The following is a 22,972-nucleotide window of genomic DNA, read 5'->3' as shown; positions in this document are numbered from 1 at the left end:
CAGTGACAAGGCACAGTAAAGCTGAGCAGATCCGTGTCCATCCTCCTCTTCTCCACTCTGGTGAGACCCCACCTGCAGTACTGTGTCCAGCTCTGGGACCCCCAGCACAGGAAGGACATGGACCTATTGGACAGGTCCAGCGGAGGGCCACAGAGATGATCAGAGGGCTGGAGCACCTCTCCTGTGAGGACAGGCCGAGAGAGTTGGGGTTGTTCAGCCTGGAGAAGAGAAGACTCCGGGGAGACTTATAGCCCCTTCCAGTGCCTCAAGTGGGTCTACAGGAGGGATGGGGAGGGACTCTTTATGAGGAAGTGTGGCAATAGAATGAGGGGTAACAGTTTTAAACTGGAAGAGGGGAGATTTAGATTAGATATTAGGAAGAAATTCTTTACTGTGAGGGTGGTGAGGCACTGGCACAGGTTGCCCAGAGAAGCTGTGGATGCCCCATCCCTGGAGGTGTTCAAGGCCAGGCTGGATGGGGCTTTGAGCAGCCTGGTCTAGTGGGAGGTGCCCCTGCCCATGGCAGGGGGTTGGAACTAGGTGATCTTTAATGTCCTTTCCAACCCAAAGTGTTCTATGATTCTATGCTGAGCAGAGGCCTCTGGAAAAGCAATTCAGTCTTTACATCTCTTCTTCCCGTCGGCCTGACCTCAGTCTTGCTATCTTCAGCACCCATCAGCTGCTCTTTACTCCGGTGCTAATCTTGCTCGGGCACTGGGACAGCTGAGCCGTGGTCCAGCTGGCCCCCCCGCCGCCTCGCCAGGAAACAGGTGTCCAGGTCTTTTGACCCCTGCGAATGTTTGCATTTAATTATTTCTGGAAATTTTCTACTATGGTCTTAGAGTGATTCTTCCAGAAATCAGGTTCATCTTTGCTAGGAAGCCGTCGCGTGTCTCAAGCAAAGGTCAGGATGAATCATTCTGGAAAGTACTCCAGCTGCAATGGACTCCCAGCACCGCATGAGTGGAAGCGCGTCCATGGTTTTTGGCACTGAAACACAAAGCCCCAAACATCCCCAGTGCTTCTTGGAGTCAATGGGATGACTTGCATAGAGCAACAAATGCCGGGTATGACTGTAGGCCGTTCAAAAGCCAGAGGTAGATGGATCACGGTCTCGCAGCTGTGGCTTTAAAAGGGTTATTGATTCATTTGGAAACAACTAGCAGGAGTGACTTTGTAACAGACAGGATTATTTAGTCTCACCACATGCCAACAATAGACAAAGTACAGTTCAGCACTGAGATTCTTCCCGTGACCATCACATAAAACACCCGACAGGACAACGTGCCAATACGCTGGATAACGCACTTCCCTTAGGTACATCTGCAGCTGCCGCAGGACGTGTGTAACCCTCAAAAGCAAAGGAGAAATTCTTCATTTGAAGACCTAATAGGGAGGAGGAAAGCTGGGAAGCGATCAACCAAAACAAAAGAAGTATGTGGATAATGATACAGCCACGATCCAGGCTGCTGCAGCAGTTCAAAGGAGAAATAAATCACCCTGTGTGTGTGTACAGACAATTCATACTCTGAAAACACGCAAGAACAGCTTCGCATCTCCTATCTGCTTGCTATGCTGGGCGGCCTAAGGGGGCTGGGGTTTTCCCTTATGGGCCAGATGAGGATGCTCCTGGTGACAAGGACACTCGGCATGAATGCGTTAATGGAGCCATCTCATATACCGGCTGCTCCTCCTTTGCTAGCGAAGTGTCAAAAAATGCCAGGGAGTTACAGAGGCAAAGACAACCAGGGATGGGAATGACCAGCACGCCGCTGAGTCTTGTCTGCTGTCAGCCCTTGTGGGTCCGACCCCACCGGTGCGAGTTAGAAAGGCTTCACTCAAACCAGATGCCTCTGAGAAAGCAGAGAGCCGCGATTAAACCCTGGCAGCCCCACCGCGTCTTCTGCAGGGACGAGCCAGCCTCCGTGCACGGGGCTTGTGGTCCCGCAGATCCCACACGCAACCAGATCGTCAGGATACATCCAGAAGTTTTGCTCTGACGTGAACCCCAGTGCAGCTATATTCAGGATATACTCAGGAGTTTTGCTCTGGCATAGATCATAACGCAACCACTGTAGTCTGGAGCGAAGTCAGGCTTGGCCTGCCCGGCAGCCCACTGCCCGGCTGTCCTGCCTGCTGTCGGCTGGGTCAAACCTAGAGATCCTAACTCAGTTTTCACCCAGCGGAGCCCGAGGAGCAACCCAGGGAGAAATTCTCCAGCGCATGCAACATTCCTGTGTAAATCAATGGGAACTGTAGAGTCTGGCCTGAAGTCAGGATTTCAGGATTTGACCCAATTTAACCTTGGCATAAATAGTTGCCCAACTCCAATTTTTTTTTTTTTTTTTTTGCGAGGCTCAACAATTAACTTTCAAAACAGCTTTAAAAAAAAAAAAAAAAAAAGCGGCTGGGGTTCAGAAGTGCTGTGCTAGCCAGCAGTGTTTTGTTAAAGTTACTTCCACTATTATGGTATTTGTTGGCGTCAGCACTTTGTGCACAGCAGAGCGCTGCTCTGGGCTCTCCATCCAGGGCAGAGCTGCACGAGCCCGGGGCAGGAGTTGTGACTCTTCCCATATTCGACCCACAGGCGCGGTAGTTCCTTTTACCAAATCCAACCGTCGGGTTTTAATTTTTACTCACTGGAGTGAAGTTCGGCCACGTGCAAAATGCAAGGACTGCTCGTGGCTCAGATGCGACGAGTCCCAGTGTCGAAGGTTTATTGGGGAGGCTCTGGGGGGGACCGAGGGGTGGGACAGGAAGGTGGAAAGTGGGAGATGTTTGCAACTTTGCTGAGGGGTGAATTTTAGGGACTCACACCCTCTCTGTCCCTTCTTGTTTCTCTGCAAGGAACGGGTACCGCTTCCCAGACTGTTTTCAGGAATCTGTATCAAAGAGCTGATGCAGATATAAAGCTCCCTTTTTTCCTGCTCACCTCCCACCCACAACAAAAGGCACCATTTCAACCCTCAAGATTTTATTGTTTTAATTACTCCACTGCATCTTGGAGTTTACTATGCCATTGCTTGTTAATATATTTAATAGAGCAGAAGGGATGCCAACACCATTGGAGCCAGGCTGACGTTTTGTTTCACCTCAGATCCTGACTTGCAACCCTGGGCCGGGCAACCCCGCGGCTCCGCATCCCACCCGGGACCAGCGTCCGGCTGCCGTGGCAGCTGCTGCCATGGGAAGGAGAAGCCCGGCACTGAGAAGTCACTCACAGCCCCGTTGTGCCCGTTGGGCAAAACCAAATGTATTTTCAGGGAAAACTGGTTTTATTTCCCATGGGGCAAATACACGCAGCCTTTCTTTCAGGTTCAGAATGAAATCGGCAGGATGGCCAGTTGCAGGGTGTTAATTAGGAGTGGGTTTTAATGTGTTTAGGTACTTTGCTTAGTTTTCGTTCAAAATGCCCTTCCTTTCTACTACAGATGAATCTGGGTAATTCCGTAGTGCTTCAAAACAGTTTTTGAGATTCAGGCTTAGGGTCTGAATTTCTTTTTGCCCCCCAAAACATCTCCGAAGGTTTGTTCCAGTTTTTTAACACTTCCAACTATGAGACATCCCTCTGGGCTCTTCAGCTGTGCCGTCGCTTGCAAAGGATGGTGAAAATGAGAGAAAAATGGCAATTTTGCCAGTAAAAGTAGGCCACAGAGGTTTAAGAGGTGTGGGGGCATCCTGCTTCAGCTCTCTGAGGCGTTTTGGTGCTGGAAGCTCTGTGTTGCGTTGGGGGGTGTGTGATGGCATGAGAGATGCTCAGGAGCCCACTGGGGCTTCGAGTGGGAATGTGGCTTCTCCCTTGCGGCGCCCATCAGGCGGGATCGTGGATTACGCGTTTAACATAGACCGGAGCAATTTTCCCCTCGTGGTGCCGGGCCCCGGGCTGCCAGGGGACACAGGGGAGGATGAGGGTGAGAGTGGGAATGTGGCGGCAGGGGGAGGAAGAGTGTGGATGTGGAGGGGAGATCCAGGAGTGGAGCAATTGAGGATGGGAACTTTGCGGGTGATGCCAGGGTTACCCGAGCTGCTGGTCGTGTTTTGTAATTGTGCAGGTGATGCCGGGCCACTGGTCGCTTTTCTCCCGCTGTCCCTTGCCTCAATAAGTGACAGCAGCTCAGCCTCCGGGCTTACTCAGACAGGGAGGGGAGAAAAGAGGGTGGCAGGGCACGTGTCCGGATGACTCCGAGGTTGCACCCAGCCTACTGAAAGCCAAGAAGCGTTCTTCAACTCACTCTCCGGGCTTGCAAGCGTGAGAAGAGACCGGGAGGGTCCCAGTAATATCGAAAATCTCAGATTCGTGTAGGAACTTTTTACTTTTAGCCTTTTACTTCCCGCACCGCCCCCCCCGCCGCCCTGCCTGTGACTCAACACCGTCGCCGCACGGCAGCGTAACTCCAGGCGCACAATCGTCCTCCAGATATTACCACTGTCAGGCAAGCAGATTGCTCACTCCATCCCATGCTCGGCTGAAAGGATTACAATATAGATTAGGATCAGGATTGCCTTCCGAATGTTCTCGGCCTCAAAACAGGTGTAAGGGGAAAACACGTGAGGGAAATCATTTGCCAGGTGAGAATCTCTCCAGGAGGAACTGTTGGATAAATACTAACTGGAGATTGGTATCAGGCAGCTGCTGAGCTGGGCTTTTCCCACTCAGAGGCAGCGTTACGGGCTGCAGGCCCGTGCAAAGCAAAAATGCCATTGCATGAATGCAGGACGGTAATTGCCTGTGCGCTCACTCCCTGCGTCCTGAGAGACTCTGGTAAAATGGTAATAAAATAGTGGAAAAAAGAACTGAGCACACTCCTTTGTCAGCAAAGCGGACAACACGATATCCGCTATTGGAGGCGGGTTAAAGAACGGAGTGGAAAGTGTGACTGCAGAGTGAGATCCCAAGGATTCATGCATGTATACAGCCTTTTGTTCAGGTAATCCTGCATGTGCTGAGGTTGTTTGAGAACGGCAAATGCAAAGAAAGAGCCGCAGGTCCAAAGTCAATACGTATTACCTACAGCCTGGCATCTTTGTTACGGAGTATTAACTCTAGCCTGCATGCGTGGTATATCAATTTAGTTTCTTTCCTGTAAATACATCTGTGCCGGAAAGCTCAGATTGGATTCAGCATGTATTTCTCTCCTGCTTTTTTCAGCTGGATAGACTTAAGCAAACTGAGATCATGTGACTTGCCAAAACCACCCAGTGAGTCATTGGCTCGGCCCAGATTAGATCTCAGGAGCTTTCTAGCTTTGATCTAGCCACAAGACCACATGGCTTCTTTCTATAGTCTTTGATGAAAGGCTACATAAACACACAGAAGGGAGTTTACTAAATTTTTTTGGAGGTTCTGAAAAAAGTTTTGCCCCTGTGGCAAGCAAAATTGGAATGGGCGATTCACGGGCGCCGTGCTCGTATCTGCTGGAGTAAAAAAAGTAGCAGGGAGAAAAGTACATGTCCAAACACCAGAAAGAAAAACTCTGTGCAAATGACAACAGGATGCTCTGGATAATAGTGCCGTGGGTGCTGTACCTGCCATGTGGGTCTTTCCACAAGAGCTGGTTACCTTATAAAGAGACGTTGTTGCGTCATCCTTCAGAAAGTATAAACACATTAAGCAATGTTATTCTCTAAAACATCAACACATGAGCTACTTACAATGGACTAAAAAGTCATTGTTGCTTTGAGGATATATTTGTCCCAAGTGATTCATAACAATCTGTGGCACTGAGGCTATGAAGACTTCTAAAGGATGCCTCCACTTCCAGGCAAGTATCCACGGAAACAAGCCCACAAGTTTGCTTTGTTTGCCTTCTTTTACCTAGGATAACCTTTTAAGCTGCTTTGTAGACAGCCAGGCTTCCCAGCTGAAGCAGATGTCTATCCCCTCCGGATGCTAGGCTTTGCTTTCCGTACCTGCTGCGCTGCTGACCATCCCAGCGGATGGGCAGCGGTGCCCTTTGGCGGGGCAGGATGAAGATGAGGACACCCCGGTGGCAGTAGCTTCTATAGTACAGTACTAATGTGGTTCCAGTGGTGGCTGCCAAGAATTGCTTGTCCATGCCTGCCTGCGCCAGGAGATGCGTGGAATGACGAAACCGAAGCTAGCGGAGTGCAGGGGCCATGTCGTCGCGACCCGGGGATTTGGAGCAGGACCCAGGAGCAGCTCAGATACCCTCGTGCTCTCAGGATGGGCAGATCCATTAGGCAAAGGCCACCTTCTGGCAAGGGAAAGTTCGATCATGACCACCAATGACAGAATACTGTTTAGGCCTGTAAATCAGCTTTATTTCTCCTTCTCCCCACCCCCCGCCCCCCCTGCTCTGGCCTCCCTGTCCCTCTGAAATCGGCTCTGACATGTAGGGAGACATCCTGTAATACTTTGGATCCTGTGTAGCCTCCATGGCTGCCTGGAATTTAGCTCTCGATTTTCAGAGAGACCCACGTCATTAGGGTAAACCAGCGTGTGTGTGTCTGTGTCAACACATAACAAAGCACATTGTACGCACCCTGAGCTCAGGAACTAATACGTGCTCTGGCAGGAAGACAGCTGTACCAGCGAGAGCACAGGGTCATAAGCAAAGGCAATATTGTCTCCTGTGGGACTAATAAAGACAAAAGACAAAGCAACTGTTTACTGTACTATTGAGGGGGCTGCTTGGGACACTGCACTGGGGAATGCAGCAGCTACTGTCATACGGCCGTTAAGCGCAGGTAAATGTTCAACCTGAAAAGCATACAGGAACTCAACCACAAACTGTACATAGATGTTTTGGGCACCGAGGCAAGTGCACAACTGAGGCACGTCAGAGAAGCCTGTCTGCTGCCCTCCTCTCATACTGGTATTAGCTCATCCTACCTTCTTGTTTTGAATCAACTGAAGAGCATCCGCATTGACTCATGCTTTCTATTGAGATCAGTTGTAGAGACGCAGAGTCAGAACCTCTCCGATGCCCTGGGAAACCCAGGACCTCTGTGCTTCTGCACCAGGACTGGGCTCTGTACAGCTGCCAAGCTCTAAAAGCCTGCACAGCATTTGTGCCCAGTACCAGCAGGAAATGTCTTCCTTCTGGTACTGCAAGTAACGAGATGTGATTTATGGAGTGAAGTTCTACTTAATAAAACTGGAAATGAGATACTGATGGGTGGCTGTGAAAAGACCACCTCACTGCGCAAGAGAACAGGGCGTTCAGTCCTCCAGTCACCTCTTCACAGCTCAGAGGAGGAAACCCCACGAGGATTTTAATTCACTTTCAGTTGAGTCACTTCATCAAGCCAAAAGAGTTTAAAAAAATAGGGGTTCATTTCTTACACTTCAGACAGCTCTGGCTAACCCAAAAGAGGGCCTCCTTCTGACGGAAACGGAAGGACTAATCACTCAGTCTAAAATTTAGAAGTTGTTTTTGTACCACAGATCATAATCATATTAGATTTATCTCATACAAGTAGATTAGAGCACTAATCATCAGCCTATGTATGCACTGTGCACACACACGTCTGTGAACGTAAACAGCCATATGTTTCTATATTCAGAAATAAACACAAGGTTGAACCCAAAACCCAAACGGAGGTTATTGCTGCCCTGTGTGGGGAGAAGGATCTCCACATCTGTGGTGCTGGACAATCTCCACTTCATCAATGGCTTTTGATGCTTCAGACATCTGGGCTTGTCCATAAAGATGGTATCTGGGAGGTGGAGGATTTGGCAAAGCTTGTGGTGGTGGTGGAACAACAGTTAAGCCATAGACAAGTGTATGGCCTGGTAGGACTGAAAGAGATTGCATTGGAGACTGGGTTTCTGCCAATGAAACGTTAGTAGCCACGGGGCAAGATAAGCCCTTGTGACCTTGTGGTCAAATTTCTAGCTGTAGCCTCTTCAGGAGAAAATCCAAGTGATGCTGGTGCCCTTGCTGAAGTCAGCAGACCTGAAGAACATGTATCATTGTCAGAAGCCCAAGCACACACTGACAAACTTCGTCACTTCTTGGAGACACAGGCTGGTACATCACATTACTTCACTGTGACTGATGGAACCGAGACCTCTGTGGAGCAGCAGAGAGCACCATCCTGGAGACAAAGATCACTGACTTTTTTTTAGTAATGACATGACTGAAGGCCTGCTCACCATGTCGAGGGTGGGTTAAACGCACTCCCTCACGTCGGTGTCATTACAACACATTGCCGAGTCTGTTCTTTGGTGTTCCCACTTCATACAAATTATATCTAACATGACCACGTTTTTTTGTGGTCCCCTTGTGTCTGAGTTTTCAAGGTTGCGCTGTGTTTATGTGTGCGGGTATGCCTGTGTGTATGTGTGCACATATTTAAAGCGGTTCTGGTGTAGTTGACGGGGAACATAAATGTAAAATGAGAAACGTTAATGAAAACTGGAAATTATCCAAGAAGATTCTACTGGATGTTCAAAAATCCATGATATCACAGAGACGGAAAAGAGACACATGGGGTAAGGAACAGCCTGTTTAAAAAGAGAGGTAGAAAGAGCAACATAACATGAAGAAATGATGTATAAGGCAGACAAACCCCCCAGGAAATAGAATGACGACGATTATAAATTACAAGTTAAAACAATGTAAGTGATTGATAAAAGGAAACCAAAGGATTAATAGACTATCAACAGCCACTGGAGTGAAAGAAATGCAGAAAACAGTCAAAAAATCACGTCAGGAACAATGCTGCCTCCTCTCCCAAACCCATCCCCATGGCAGTATAGATCAATTGCTAAATGCAGATGGTAAAATCATAAACAGTGGTGCAAAAAAAAAAGGCAGAAATGTTCAATAGCTATTTCTGCTCTGCGTTTGGAAAGGAGTGGGATATTCATCCCATATGATGTTGCGAATGGAGTACAGCGTTTACCATCTGGAAGAAAGAAGGATGTGAGGCAGCATCTGCTAAAATTAAACATTTTGCACATCATCTGGGCTGGCTATCTTTGCATCTTAAAGGAGCCAGCTAAAACACTTATAGTGAAGTTTTATATTTACAAATCTGGAGAAATTCCAAAGACGCGGGAGACTGCTAGCGTAGCTCTGGGACTCAATAGGCATAAAAGGGACCCTCTGGGAAGCAACAGGCTGGTTAGCAGGACAGTATCCTCTGACACAGTCACCAAAAGTTAATTCAGGCCTCCAACAACAAGGCATTAGAGGCTAAAAATAAACCCGATGCTAATCAGCAGGGTTTTGTGGAAGGTAAGTCTTGTCAAAGAAACCTGTTGTCTTTTTCTTCAGACAAGATTAGAGATGTGGTTGACACAGTATTCTTGGCTTTCTCCACCACATGACAGTTTGATTAATGAGCTCCCATTATACACGATGAATAGGGCACACACTACCTGGATTAAAAGTTGGCTGAGTGACAGATGTAAAAAAGTAGTTATTAATGGGGAAATAACAGCAGACCAGGGATGTTCGAGGGGTAAAGTCAGCCACATGGAGATCAGTGTTTCTGTGACTTCGGTCTGGGTAACTCAAACGTCTCCATCCTACGGTAAAGGGTTAGAGAGCCCTAATGTTGCATGTTTGTCTTGGCAAGGTCTTGTCTGTTTGCGCATCACTAGGATACATCTGAGCAGTAGAAAAGCAAGGAGGTAACAGAGATGGGCTGCTATTTTAGGAAGCTGCGAGAATAAGTGGATGCCGAGAAACCAGCTGATTTCTTAAGGGGCAGTTTGGGCAGGCCATATCAAATTTCTGGCCTGACAAACCCACCAAGGCCATCAAGCAAATCAGTAGCAGAGCTGGGAAGAGCGCTCAGCAGTCGCTGGCTTGGGGCCTGACCCGGGATGACTCACTTATCTTACACGTGTTGCATCTTTTCCATGCAGGGAGCAGGCATTGACATCAGCACAGCCCAAAAGAACTTGTCCCGCTGGCCAGCACTGACTGTTTGCTCTCTTCCCAGCACACGCATCAACTTCCACCAACAAATAACTGGAGCAGCACTTCATTTAAATAAAAAAAACAGCCTCCTCCATTACTGAATGTTTGATAGAAGAGGAAAGAAGCAAGTTCTTGTATGCTAATGTGCTCATCAAGTATTTGCTCCTAATTTATCACTTGCTTTGAGGTCTCTCTTGACAACTTGACTATTCTGGAAAATGTCAGCTTGCAGGGTACCACACAGGCTGATGTGACTGTGAGAGTTGTAGGAAGAAGCCAGGTAAGGTAAACTTTATTATGTGCATTAATTTTTTTTGTTTCTACAGCTGGCCGAGCAAAAATGGTATGTCTCAAAGTTTGCCAGTACCCTGTCAGCAGCAGCTGGTACCTGGTTTAATGCTGGGGGCTGGCTGCAAGGCTGCAAGTAGAGCCCTGTTCTGTCCTGGGGAGTCTGGAGAAGAAACAAGAAACCCCTCAGGGATGTGGCGCTTTCGGCAGCGCTGCCCTATACCCTCCCTCCGAGTGCTGCTCCCTACCAGGCTTGTGCACGGCAGGGAGAGAAGCAATAGCTGTTCTGAAGGCGGGGGCAAAATAGTCTTTATTAAAAAAAAAAAAAAAAAGGTGCGAAATGAGGTAAAATAATTGGCTTGCGAAAATTTTATTATATGTTGGAAACCAGCAAGATTTATTTTATTTCCTCTGCAGTGCCTCTGCTTGACATAGGAGAGCTGCCAGCTATGACATCTTCCCGAGGATCAACAGCCCGGGGAGCAGGAATAACCAACAGCTGGACCCATTTGGGCCTTTCCTGAAAAAAAATAATACTAAGATTAATAAACAAAACACAGGGCAGAAAGCACCATACTGGGGATGCTTGGGGAAGGGCAGGGTGCAGCACTGGCCTCCTGCGCTTGCCCTCCTGAACAGGCCATTTGTCACCCCTGAGGAAGGCAGGTCCCTCCAAGGACAGGGCGGTTACTGGTGGCACTGGGGACAGCGGCAGGAGCAGTGGCAATAAAGATGGGGATAGAAATCCCCTCTGGGCGCAGGGGAGCTGAAACTCAGCGGTCACCCGTGCTGCAGCTGAGGTGCCGAGCTCAGAGGGCAACCAGCAAGCCCTACCTGGCTGCAGCCCTGAAACGGTATGTCCCGGCATTTGTTTTTATCAGTAACAGCACTCTCCATGCTGTAATTACAGCCAATCGCCCAGGAAAATCAGCAGAAAGTCTAACCCCTCCAGCAGTACGACTGCAACAAAACCCAGGTATGTGGCTGGCACACCCCGCCGCTGCCTCCTGAGGTCCCGGCACAGGGCTGAACTCCTGGCCATCTCGTTATAGTGGCAACGGCTGGCTTTTTCTGGAGACCCCAGCACGCGCCCATCCAGATCCCATCAGTAAATGCTGAGAGCACAGTCAGGGTGATAACTAAAAGAGACGTGGCCAGGCTGGGAGTCTCCTGGGGACCCTCAGGGCTTGGGTGCAGCTGCAGCATCGTGAGTGAGACTCTTCCCCTGGTCATCGGAAACACCTCCGTGTCGTCACCTCCTTGGAAGCCTTGCTGGCAGCATGCTGGGTACCAGGGCACTTGCTGAGGTGTCCCAATACCCCCATTTGTTCACTCAACACATCCTGCGGTGAGGAAAGCCTTATTGATCCTGGTTATCTCAAAATTGTCCACCACACCAGCCAGTATGACGTGAGATTCAGACAAAAGCACCAAAGCACAGTGGAAAAAAATAGCCAGGACTCATTTCTGAAGGGTGGAGGTGGAGACCCCCCTTCCTTATCAGCTCACACTGGGATGAAGCTGCAGAAGTTGCCCTGGACACCACCAACGAGTGCTGGCTCTCCTATGTGGTCGGTGGTGAAGGGCCTGCCATCCTTCCATGGCTCTTACACCCCCCAGGGAATCCTGGAAAGAAGATCTGCCTTCCCGGTGGATTGGGGTAGTTTCAGAGCCTGCCTGCCCCTTCACATCCACTAAGAGGGCCTGGCAGCATTTACCTGTTTTCCCAGGAACTACTTGATTTCTTTCTTTTTCAGGGGATGGGCTCATAGCTCTTAGCTGAATTAAGCCCCTCTTCACCTCTCTGGGGCTCGTCTGTCGGATGAGCGCTCACATACCCTCCTTCACAAACCCCTGTCCAATCCTCCTCCCTCCTCTCAGGTTTGAGTGGGAATCGCCCTTTCCTGGAAGCATTGCACTATAGCCCCTGGCACGTTACTGTACCTGAAATGAAATTTCAACACAATCAATGTGTGCTCCCGATTGAGGTAATTCACCGTGAGAGCGGGTAGGGGGTCCTGACGCCAGTATTTCTCCTCTAGGCAGAGCTTAATACAAATTTCAAGAGCAGCAGATTCATGAGAGAGTCCTGGAGAGGCAGCATTTCTCTGTCTCCAGCTGGTGCACAGACACCCCAGTATGCTGCATGCTAAGACATCTCCTGCCATATTTGTAAATAATACTAATTACTCTGAGCTCCTTCAGAAGCACCGGAATTAGAAGAAATAATGAGTAAACTCCAGAGCCGTCCTTCTGAGTTGGAAGCCTGGGTTAAGCAGCTGATGTTACCGAGCACAGAAAACTCAGCAGCTGCAGCAGTGCCACAAAGCCCCGAAGACGAAATGCAGCCGGCGGGCCAGAGCTGGCAGCCCTCACCTGGGCTCAGGCCTCCCTGAAACTCCTCAACAGTAGAGGAGGACATCAAAAGGCTCAGTTCTGAGCTCACCTGCGGAGTTCAGATGAAAAGGCTTTTCCTTGTGAAGAGGCAGCGGGAAGTGGAGGCTCCTGGGGAGGCTGCGGGATGAGCTGCCCCGGGGCTGACAGCAGCCCCAACTTTGCACCCATCGGAAGCGGCTCACGTGGATGTGGGCTCCAGAGCCGAGCTGTCAGGTCAGGAGTTTCACGGGAGCCAAACATCAATGAAATCCACGAATCAATGTGGAGGATGCAATCAGTCCCTTGTGAAGCTGCAAAGAGGCCAGCAGCAGCTAAGGCTGCCATGCTGAACGCAGGAGGCTCTGTTTCTGCTGTCATCAGGCTGTGTAATTTTTACACATTGTTTGGTGCTGCTTTTTTTCTTCATCATAGAGAGAAAAAATAAATAAATTTCAAAGGACATGATAAAGGGCAAAGACCCTTCTCTTTTTTGGTATAAAATATATATTTTGCAGTATTAAATGAAACCTAATGCTTATGGCAAAGTATCATCTCACTCATTCATGGGTCAGGCACAATTCAACCTTATTTCTTTAAGATAATTTAGGTTTGTGTAGCTGAAAACTTGTCACTCACTGCCTCAGCCACATGCCTTAACCACGGGCTCTCCCCGACACTGTCGCTACATGCTGTGGTCACTCCTGCGGTGGTGCCCGGAGCGTGGAAATAGCTGGGGGAGCTCCACCGCTGAGTTGTGCAGCCTGTGCCGAGCTCTGGCTGAAGGCAGGTAGTCTCACAATGACCCGGTTGCTCTAACGTGGACATGACAAGACCGCGGTGGCCAGGAACTGCATCAGGAGATGGATGTGGAGCAAGAGCGCATCTATATCATGAAACAGGGTTCAGCGTGGGGCTGCCCAAAGTAGCCGAGACCCAGCTGTCACCTCCATGGGACACAGTGAGGGTCTGTCCGGTTCTGGGCTGGAGAAGCCAGGCTGTATTTACATGGTGCTGCCTATGAGCTCCCAAGACCTGGCTCTTGGCAGCTACAGCCTGATTTGTCTAGAAGACATCTGGACTTGACCTGGCTCCTGGCCCCGAATGAATCTCTCAACACCGTGCTTCCTACGCATCCAACCCTGGGATTAGCACAGGCAGAAAAAGCTCCCGTCTATCTGCAAGAGCCAATGCAGTCAGTCCCGTGGATGTTGATAACATATGCTGGATTTGCTAGGACACTTATCTCTCAAAACCTTTGAAGTAGACACAACTTGTTTTGCGTTTGCAGCGCGTGCAAGGGTCCCTGTCCTTGGCTGGCATTCCTTGGCAATGCTGCAACATAAATACTAACAGTATGCACTATAAATATATATTTTCTAGCAGCTGAGCCAAAATCGAACGAAGTCCATAGAGAGGCATAGACAGCCTTCGCGGGTTTTACAGTGGGACATTTATTTTTGTTCTGAACAAAAAAAAGAAATACCATCTAACAAAAAGTTTTCAGGTCATAGTTGACTCTGAGGCTATGTCCATATTAGTATATTAAGCAGAACACATTCCTGGGCCCTGATACAGAATCGTCTATGCTATTGAACAGTTAAAATGTTCCATTGTGCAGTGCTGGCCAGTTTTAACTAACAGGCTTCCAAACAATTCCCAGGCACCGTTATTTGGGAGTCAACACAGGATATTCAGCTCTCAACGAGCAGGTTGGATGTGGCCACTCTGTTTTGATGGGTTAGGGAATTTAACTGTATGGACGTGCTGCTCCATGCCAGTTGGCCTGAGGGCCAGAAATGGTCCCAAGTACATTTATTTTACTGGTGTAGAGGTAGGGGTTGGTTGTGACCACTTATTTATGTGTGTGTAAACAGGTAATTAGGATTGCACAATTGTTGCTTGGATTAATTGTGTATGCCAGATCTTTAAAAAGGGGTGGGTGCTCAGCACCCAATATGCACCTTTTTTTTTTAAAAAAAAGAAGCAGTAATTGTGAGTAATAAGCACTTGAAAAGCTGGCCCCAGGGGTCTGTGTAAGGCTGGCAGAATTCAATAGGAGTAGTTGACTTTGCTATTTCCATGGTGGTTTGTGTTGGGGTTTTTTGTTTGTTTGTTTTATCTTTATTGCAGTTTCTGAAATTTGTGGCTTAATGTGACCGGCCAGATGGATGTGAGAGTAAAGAAAATTGGCTACTCAACGTTTTTCAGAGAAAATTGCCAAGCTAGAAAGTGGAATCCTTGAGAGTCCAGGGGGGAAAAAGAAGAGGAATGGTTAAAATGGAGGCCTGGGGCTATTGGATTACCATGAGCTCTGGCTGCTGGAGACCTAATCCACAGCACTAGAATCATGGCAGCAGGTGTTTTAAACTGATTATTTAAATAGTGCTAATTAGTGCTATAAAAGAAAAAAAAATATTTTTTCACAGAGGACCATAATAGGATTTTTTTCTATTAGCAAAATATGTATTTTTCCTGTTTCTTTGGCTCATTACTTTACCTACTACTCTTTAATTCACATTAGATTAATAGCAAGGAAGATCTCAAATGCAACTTGATGTGATTTAGCAGCCTGTTTACTTGGGGACTGCATTCCTCGAACTCTTTCCTGCTGTGCTGGTCATTCAGCACAACCCCAGGACTAGGATAAATCCTGGATTACAGTGAGTTTGTGCCAGACTCATGACCCCGCTTGTAGTTGCAGACACTCCAGTTGGGCTTTTGAGCCTTTTTATTGGGAATCACAGTGCTAAGTGTCAAATTTTTGAAAGTATTCTCAGGTTCCAGTTGGCTCTAGTTTAGATGTGCAGATAAGGTTCAGGGTTTATTGATACAGTTTATCTGTTTGCAAAATGAATATAATACTAATTAATCAGTCATGGAAAAAAATATTTTTTTGTATATAGATCCTTTTCTCCCCTCCTTGTAGGATTTCAGAACCTCTTGAAAAATGTCACAAATAGTTCTCAGAGGTCACTTTATCTCCTGCTGAAGTACAGCCAGCTTTGGAGTGATCTGGGGCAAATATTTAACATTCCAGAGCAACAATTTAGGTTAGGAAGTGGAAAGGAAAGCCCTGTTCAATTGAAACTAGAGGGAGATTTCAGATAGGTGAGATGTAAGTACCTCAATTGTGCTTTGATTAATTACGGCTACCTCCCTGAGGTAGTCATAAGCTTGGTCACCTTTTATAAACAGTCATAAGAGGAAAGGAACTATAGAAAGGGAATTTCAGAATCATCCTTTGCAAACATGAATGAGTTAAACACTATCTGATAAGAAGGCAGTGTTTTGGGTTTTATTTTCAAAACATCCCATGTGTAAATGAGTAATGCAACGTTCAACCTCTTGAGCAAGTGGCCATGTACATAACAAGCTGTTTACTCAAGATACTTCCATCAAACACAATCAGGTTGCCTAACTAAGTTTGCAAGCAAATGTTACAAGACCCCCATTGCAACAGGTACTGACTGCAAAGGCCTCGCACAAAAGTCTAAGAAAGGATTAAAGCTAAATGTGACATGGATAGATAGTGAACATTGACGTACAGAAATGTTATCTCTGGGAAAACAGAGCCGGTGACAGGCGGGCTGCTGGAAAATAGAGCCTGACAGGGAGCCAGCAAGTGTAATACTGGAGGGAAAAGCTGCCAGTCAGGGGAAAGGTGAGAGAGGGGAAAGGTTTAGTGGGAGATTTTGCCCTTTTCTGCGACTGATTAAATCCTTCTTAGCACAGAGCCTGGAGCATTTTGATTTGATTCGACTGTTCAAGGCAGTCTGGCCTGGAAGTACACGTGTTCTGCAAGAGCATGCACAGTTTACTTTTAGAACTACATCTGATAAATGACACCCATGATATAATGTATCAGTTTATCTCAATAAAGCCATAAAGCAGAGCAGTAATCAGGAAAAGATTCATATCAAAATGCCAGGATGTATATATATTATTCTGAAACCAATTACTCTAAAGTACTGGAAGTCTAAGATACCTGCATATTAGAACTCTTGGTCTTTCCAGGTTCTGGCACAGGAGCCATCAATTTCTGCTAGTCAGACATTATTCTCCAAGTGCTGACATTTAAAGGTGGGCATTTTGAAAGAGTTATTCAAATTTACCCATACATTCATGGGTCAATGTCCTCTGTCTTATGCCAGACAGGAGAACCAACTCATGGATTGGAGACTTGGAGCTGGGACAAGAGTCTCACAGTCCTGGCCAGTCCTGAGGTTCCAGTTCGAAGCTCTGACACACCTTCCTGCATTTCATCATTTTCCTCTAGACTCTTCCATGAAGCAGACATCCCTTGGGCAGTATTAAGATTGGCTATATGTTTAAAAAGGGGAACAGAGGTGAGGAGAAGGAAGAGGTGGAAGGATGACCACTTTCCAAACCCTGTAAAACTCTGGAAAAAGTACCAAACAAACTGTTTGCAAGCCCAGGAGATGGTCAGCAGTTAACATGGATTTTTTAAAAGCAAGTCATGTAAAATGATTTTTCCTTTTATAGTAGGGTATAAGGTTTAGGGGATGGGGAGAAGGTAAAGGTCTTCCATCTTGATTTTTGTCTTGATGTAGTCCCGCAATAGGCAAATATGCTCTAGAAGAAATTACTGTGTAGTAGCTAGCAAAATGGCTTGTGCTTGGAAAGTACACTATTAGTTTAACTATGAGTTAAACACCATCAATATGGAAAACCGTAGGCAGTGAAGTTCTGTAAGAGTCTACTTTGGGTCACTCTCTTCTATAACAACTTGGGTGATGACAAAGCTGCATGTATGCTCGAAGCCATGATAAGAATTCAATTTGTTTGGGACAAGTTGCAGAAATGGGCTTAAAAAGGAAGAGTTCAGAGGTGCAGGTGCAAAACGTTACATGTGAGCAGAAATAGAGTAACTACACCAATATGGGACAGGGAACAATTGTTTAGCTGACAGTTCTCTTTCTAGAAGACTCTAGGGTTATAGTAGATCACATGCTGAACACGAATCAGCTGTGTCATTGGATTGCAAAAAAGGCAGACATTGTACTGGGTTCTGGTAAGTGGAATGCAGCTTGCGAGACAGATGAAGTCATCCTTCTGCTCTACTTATCAGTGGCTTGGCTGGGGTATTATGTTGAGTCTGGGGCACTTCAGTAAAGATGTGGGTCAACTAGGAAGAACCCAGAAGGGGGAAACAGGAATATTCAGAGATCCAAAGAGAATTACTTTATCATGCTGGGACTGAAGGGGAACGCAAGAGCATTGTCCAAATACAAGAAGAGTACTTAAGATTTTTTAAATGTATAGTTCACTGTAAGACTGCCTTAAATTTCATTAGAAAAGATTCAGATTAGTCACTGGGAAAAACCCCTAATGATCAAAGATAATGAAACATTAGAATCAATTGTAGCGCTTGAAGGACAAGCCAGGCAAACATGACAGGAATTGCATAGGTACAGTTTATTGTTTTAAAAGGATCTTGTTTCAAAACAAGAAGGATCATCTTTAGAGATCCTTCCCCTTCCAGTTTACCTGTTGTATGGGACAGCATATTTTAGGTAATCCAGTATCACAGCATCACATCATGGCTGAGATTGGTAGGGGCCTCTAGAGATGACCTGGCCCAACCCGCTGCTCAAAATGGGGGCAACTAGAGATGGTGTCTCAGCACGACATCCAGTTAGATTTTGAATATCTCCAGGGTTTTAGACTCCCCAATGTCTCTGTGCAACCTGCTCCTGTGTTTGACCACCCTCACACTAAAATTATTATTATTTTTTTATTTTTATGGGATTTACTGCATTTCAATTTGTGCCCATTGCCCCTTGTGCTATCACTGAGTGCCACTGAGAAGAGTTTGGCTCCATCTTCTTAACTTTCCCCATCAGGTATTTATTCACATAAATAAGATGCCCCTGAGCCTTCTCTTCACCAGGCTGAACAGTCCCAGTTCTCTCAGCCTCTCCTCATATGACAAATACTACAAACCCTTAATTGGCCTCATGATCTTTCTCTGGAATCACTTCAGCATGGCCAGTGCACCCAGCACTGGACACAACGCTCCAGATATATCTCACCAGGGTCGATTAGAGGGGCAAGATTAACTCCTGATGATATTCCATCATCCAGGTCATCAATGAAGATCTTGGAGTATTGGCCCCAGTACCGACCCCTGGGGTAGACCACTAATGACTGGTTTCCAGCTGTGTTTGTGTCAGTGATCACAACCTTTTAAACCTGGAGATTTAGACAGTTGTCAGTCCACCTCACTATCCATGTATCTGCCCTGTGTTTCATCAGTTCATCTATGAGGATTTTATGGGAGACAATGTCGAGAGCCTTGCTAAAGTCAAAATAAACAACATCCACTGCTCTCCGTTCATCCATCAAGCTAGACATCTTATCGCAGAAGTCTATTGTGTTGGGTAAATCCCAATTTCCCCTTCATAAATCCATGCTGAATACTTCTAGTCACCTTCTTGCCCATCATATGTTTGGAAATGTTTTCCAGGATTATTTGCTCCATCACCTTCCCAGGGACTGAAGTGAGGCTCACTAGGTTGTGGTTCCCCAGTTCCTCCTTCTTGCCCTTGTTGAAGATAATAGTGATATTTGGTTTCCTACAGTCCACAGAAACCTCCCCAATTGCCATGACCTTTCAAAGATAACTTAAAGTGGCCTCACAATGACATTGGCCAGCTTCCTCAGCATATCCCATCAGGTCCCATAGGCTTGTGTATGTTCACTTTGTTTAAATTCCCTAACTTGGTGAGTACCTTTTCCATGCCCTTTTCACGAGGTCCTCTGCCCCACTCAGCACGAGGCCTTCTTTTTCCCTAGTCTTCCTTTCGCTGCCAATATACCTGCATAAACCAGACATCCAGGTTGTGATCCTGCTTTTTGCCCTGCTTCCTGATCTCAGGATCCTGTACTCAACCATCTTATGGTCACTGCAGACAAGACTGCCCCTGACCTTCATATCCTGGATCAGTCTTTCCTTGTTTGTCCACATGAGGTCTGTCACTATATAAAGGTATGTCAGCGTGTGGGGAAAAGGGAAATTGCCATGTGGGGAAGTTCAGGAATCAGAGTAATTTCCTGACTGCAGTCTGAAAAACAGAGAATTAGGGGCATGTGTCTCCTTATTTTCAGTCCTTGTGTCTATCCCACACATCTGCCACTGCATCTGGACAGGAGATACCTCTGAATTCATTTTTCTGTCTGGCAGGAAAGCAGGCAGGGTTGGGTAAGTGTCTGTGTTAGACTTTTGAGTCCAGTCCACTACAGTCAATCACTTTTCCCAAAATCCTCTATCTGGGCTAGGCAACGAGAATTATCAGAAACTTCTGCTGGGGCTGTGAGTGGAGGTAAGGTGTCTCAAGAAATGGTGAGAATGGGGGTTGGAAAGGCATGAGTAAGGGAGAAAAGGCAAAAAGATGGTAAAAAAAAAAAAAAAAGCAGGGCAAGAAAACCTTCCTGTGTGTAGAACATCACCCTGGGAGCCAGAAGGCTGATTCAAGTCCATACCACCACTGACCCAGATATACCTTTAGTTAAGTTCTGTCATTTATTTGAGTTGTTCTTCCCTGTCCCTCCAACTGCAGAAGTCCTGAGGGCAGGAGAGGGAAGAGGAAGGGTTTGGCCAATGAAGATCTATCTATGCCTCCATGCCACTAAGCTTGCATGTGGTAAGCACGTGTCTCCCATCACATGAGGTGTGCAGCTATGTGGCTGCGTAGATCTCTTCCCTGTCGGCCTCAACCAGATGCATAATCTTGTCTGTTGCAGGAGCTTTTCCTCATCCTTTGTAATAAGTTTGTGACCTCAGGCCCCAGCGACCTCCTGGCTGAGCATTGGATTTCCACTGCAGAAGGCCAGGTTTAGTCCATCTTCTCCATGCCTGGGAATGCCCTGAGGTCAATGCTGTGGTCGCCCTTCTTCTTTTCCTGGCTTAGCAGAGAGGGAGGATCTTTGTAAGGCTGGAAATGAATGAGGTGAGTTGGACAATATAGAGGTAACTTTGTCAGGGAAATACAATAAGTTGTCTTATTTTTCCTGTTTCTAGGGAAATATTTCCTTTTCTCCTAGGGCAGATAGGAGAGGTTATTCCGCTTGCATCAATAGCTGCACTTTACATGAGTTTGTCCAGTGTTTGAGATGGCTGCTCTGAGGTGTAGTCACATTAATGAAAAAAAATATGTCAGAATTCCCTTGTTCTGCAAAAAAACCATGCAAAATAAAACCTGAATAAGATGTAAGGAAGATGAGGATTGGCAAAATTGTCAGCCTCCATAGTCAAATGGCACAGCCCCAAGAAGGGATACGGCTTACACTTGCATAAACAGGCGTTACCTTTTGCCCTTGCTAGAAGTGACTCAGCGGCAAATATCCGCAATCGATTGTTACCCCAGAAAAACAAATGATTCAAACTTTGTAGAAGGGCATGTGCAAGGCACTGGAGTCCAGCAAGAGGAACACAAGAGAGATCAGCAGTCTGCTTGCAAAGAGGCCTTTCTAAGGACCACAACAGCCTTTGAAGCACACTTTAAGGCACAGAGTAACACTGCAGGCAGGCAAATAAAACCTGGCTCTCCCTAAAGTTAATGAAAGTATTACCACTAGCTAACTTCCTGGGGAACAGGCTGGGAACTGTGCTGCAGCCTCTAAACTAGGATTATATACACTGCAGCAGCATTTACTGGCCTTGGCATGCGAATAAACAGCAGGAACAAGCTTCTATGCAATGAGCAATGGAGAAATATTTACCTCCCTGAAAAGTCAATATTTTAGCACAAATACCATTGGGAGAGTTTATGAAGGTATTTTGTTTGTAAGCAAACTTCAAAGCTTTTTATGGGTTAGTTTTTTAGCTACTATTATTTACATTTTTTAATGGCGAAACAGTTCCCAGAAGACTGAATGGGATGAGTTTACGGCTCCAGCTAGCAGAAGGAGTGACACACTGCACTTCAGTGCCGGCTGTGCAGCGGGAGTGAGCGTGCTAGGATGCCGGGCCAAGCCGTTTCCCAAGGAGATGTTCAAAGTGGTATCCTCAGCCTGGGCTTCTGGCCCGTGCTGAATGACGTGGTGTGCAAATACCCTGCAGGTTAAAGAGAGCTTTCCAGTGCTCCTCACTTCTGAAAACTGGGCAGATGATTGACTCAAAGTTTAGTTGGACAGATTTTTTAATCGTGTCCAATTCAGTCCTGAGTATTCCTCTAACAGAACGCTTTCTGGTATCTCAAGAGCTGTTTTAAGATTCCCAATCCTTCTGTCAAACAAATGGAGGGACTCGAGAGGGGTGGGTGACCTTGGACACAGGAGGAATGAGGCCAGGCCACCCAACTTCAGTAACGAGTGTCCCTACAGCTGATAGAGACATTACCCTAATTAAGTTCTCTGTAGCCCCTGAGTTTAGGTAGTAATTCAGCATTATTGTCTCTTTCCATTGACAGTACAGGGAGCTGAGGTAACCATTTTCCCAGTTCAGTACCAAAAGCTGAGTGATGAAGTGGCTAACCTGATGCTACTTGGCAAGCCAAACACTGGCCTCTTATTCCCCAGCCTCCTTTGTGCCTTACTGTGCAGACTCCCTGCTTAGATCTGTAAAACTGCTTGGAGACAAACATTAAGTGCCTCTTCCTCTGGCTTCCTTACCAAAAACTCTCACTTTAATCTTGAAATACTGTAAGAAAACGGATCCAGACATGTGCTTTGGACAAAGCCCTGTGGCTCTAAAGAGAGAGTTTAAATAAAAGACGAGGTGCAAAACTGAAAGGTCACGGCAAGATCATTAACCAAGCGGAACTGTAGAGTCTGCAGTTTTTCTCCTACCTCACAAATTATTCGTTTCCTGCTTTGATGACTTTAAGCATAAATGTGATATTAGTGTGGCCTTCCTGAGCACCTCTGTCCCATAGATTCCAGAGATAAAATACACTGTGATTTGCATCACTTTGCTGCATATGAAAAGAAGAGCTATTTCTCACATGTAGTGATTCAGAGCTGCCCCACTTAAAATTGTCCTGATAACTCTGTCTAAGCAAATCCCAGCTGTATAGCTGTTGCTGCTGCTGTTGCTATACCCTGCCCTGTGGACGGCTAACATGACAGAGAAGCCAGGGTTTCCTGGAGTATCTCAGTGGTTAGGATGCTGGCAGATGACTCAGGCACAGAGGGGTTTAATTTTGCTTCTATTCAGTGACCTTGCATAAATCATTTCCCACCCTCTGAAAGTGCTTTGAAAATGATGGCTGACAAGTGGTATATAAGAGCTTGGTGTTTTAGCAGGGCCTGGTAGTCATTTCAACACAGCCATTTTGTAATCAGAGAGACAATGGTTTAAACTGGTGCCAATGTATTTCATTAGGCCCCTCCAGTACTCTGCGGTTCCCAGTGGTACAGCTCACTGCTGTGCCGTGAACACCTCAGCTCTC

The 22,972-nt window shown here is 46.7% G+C and overlaps 1 long non-coding RNA gene across 1 annotated transcript; it reads left to right on the top strand.

Annotated features, from left to right (window-relative positions):
• The first annotated feature begins 9,799 nt into the window (after window positions 1-9,799).
• LOC128906357 (uncharacterized) lies at window positions 9,800-10,755 on the top strand. The gene is made up of 2 exons (XR_008465142.1): window positions 9,800-10,176; window positions 10,602-10,755. It is a non-coding gene; the product is annotated as an uncharacterized LOC128906357 (long non-coding RNA).
• Window positions 10,756-22,972: the final 12,217 nt, after the last annotated feature.

The sequence above is a fragment of the Rissa tridactyla genome, chromosome 2 (assembly GCF_028500815.1).
Source record: "Rissa tridactyla isolate bRisTri1 chromosome 2, bRisTri1.patW.cur.20221130, whole genome shotgun sequence".
NCBI lineage: Eukaryota > Metazoa > Chordata > Aves > Charadriiformes > Laridae > Rissa > Rissa tridactyla.
Note: the sequence above shows the minus strand (reverse complement) of the source record. Positions and strands in the feature narration are given on the sequence as shown.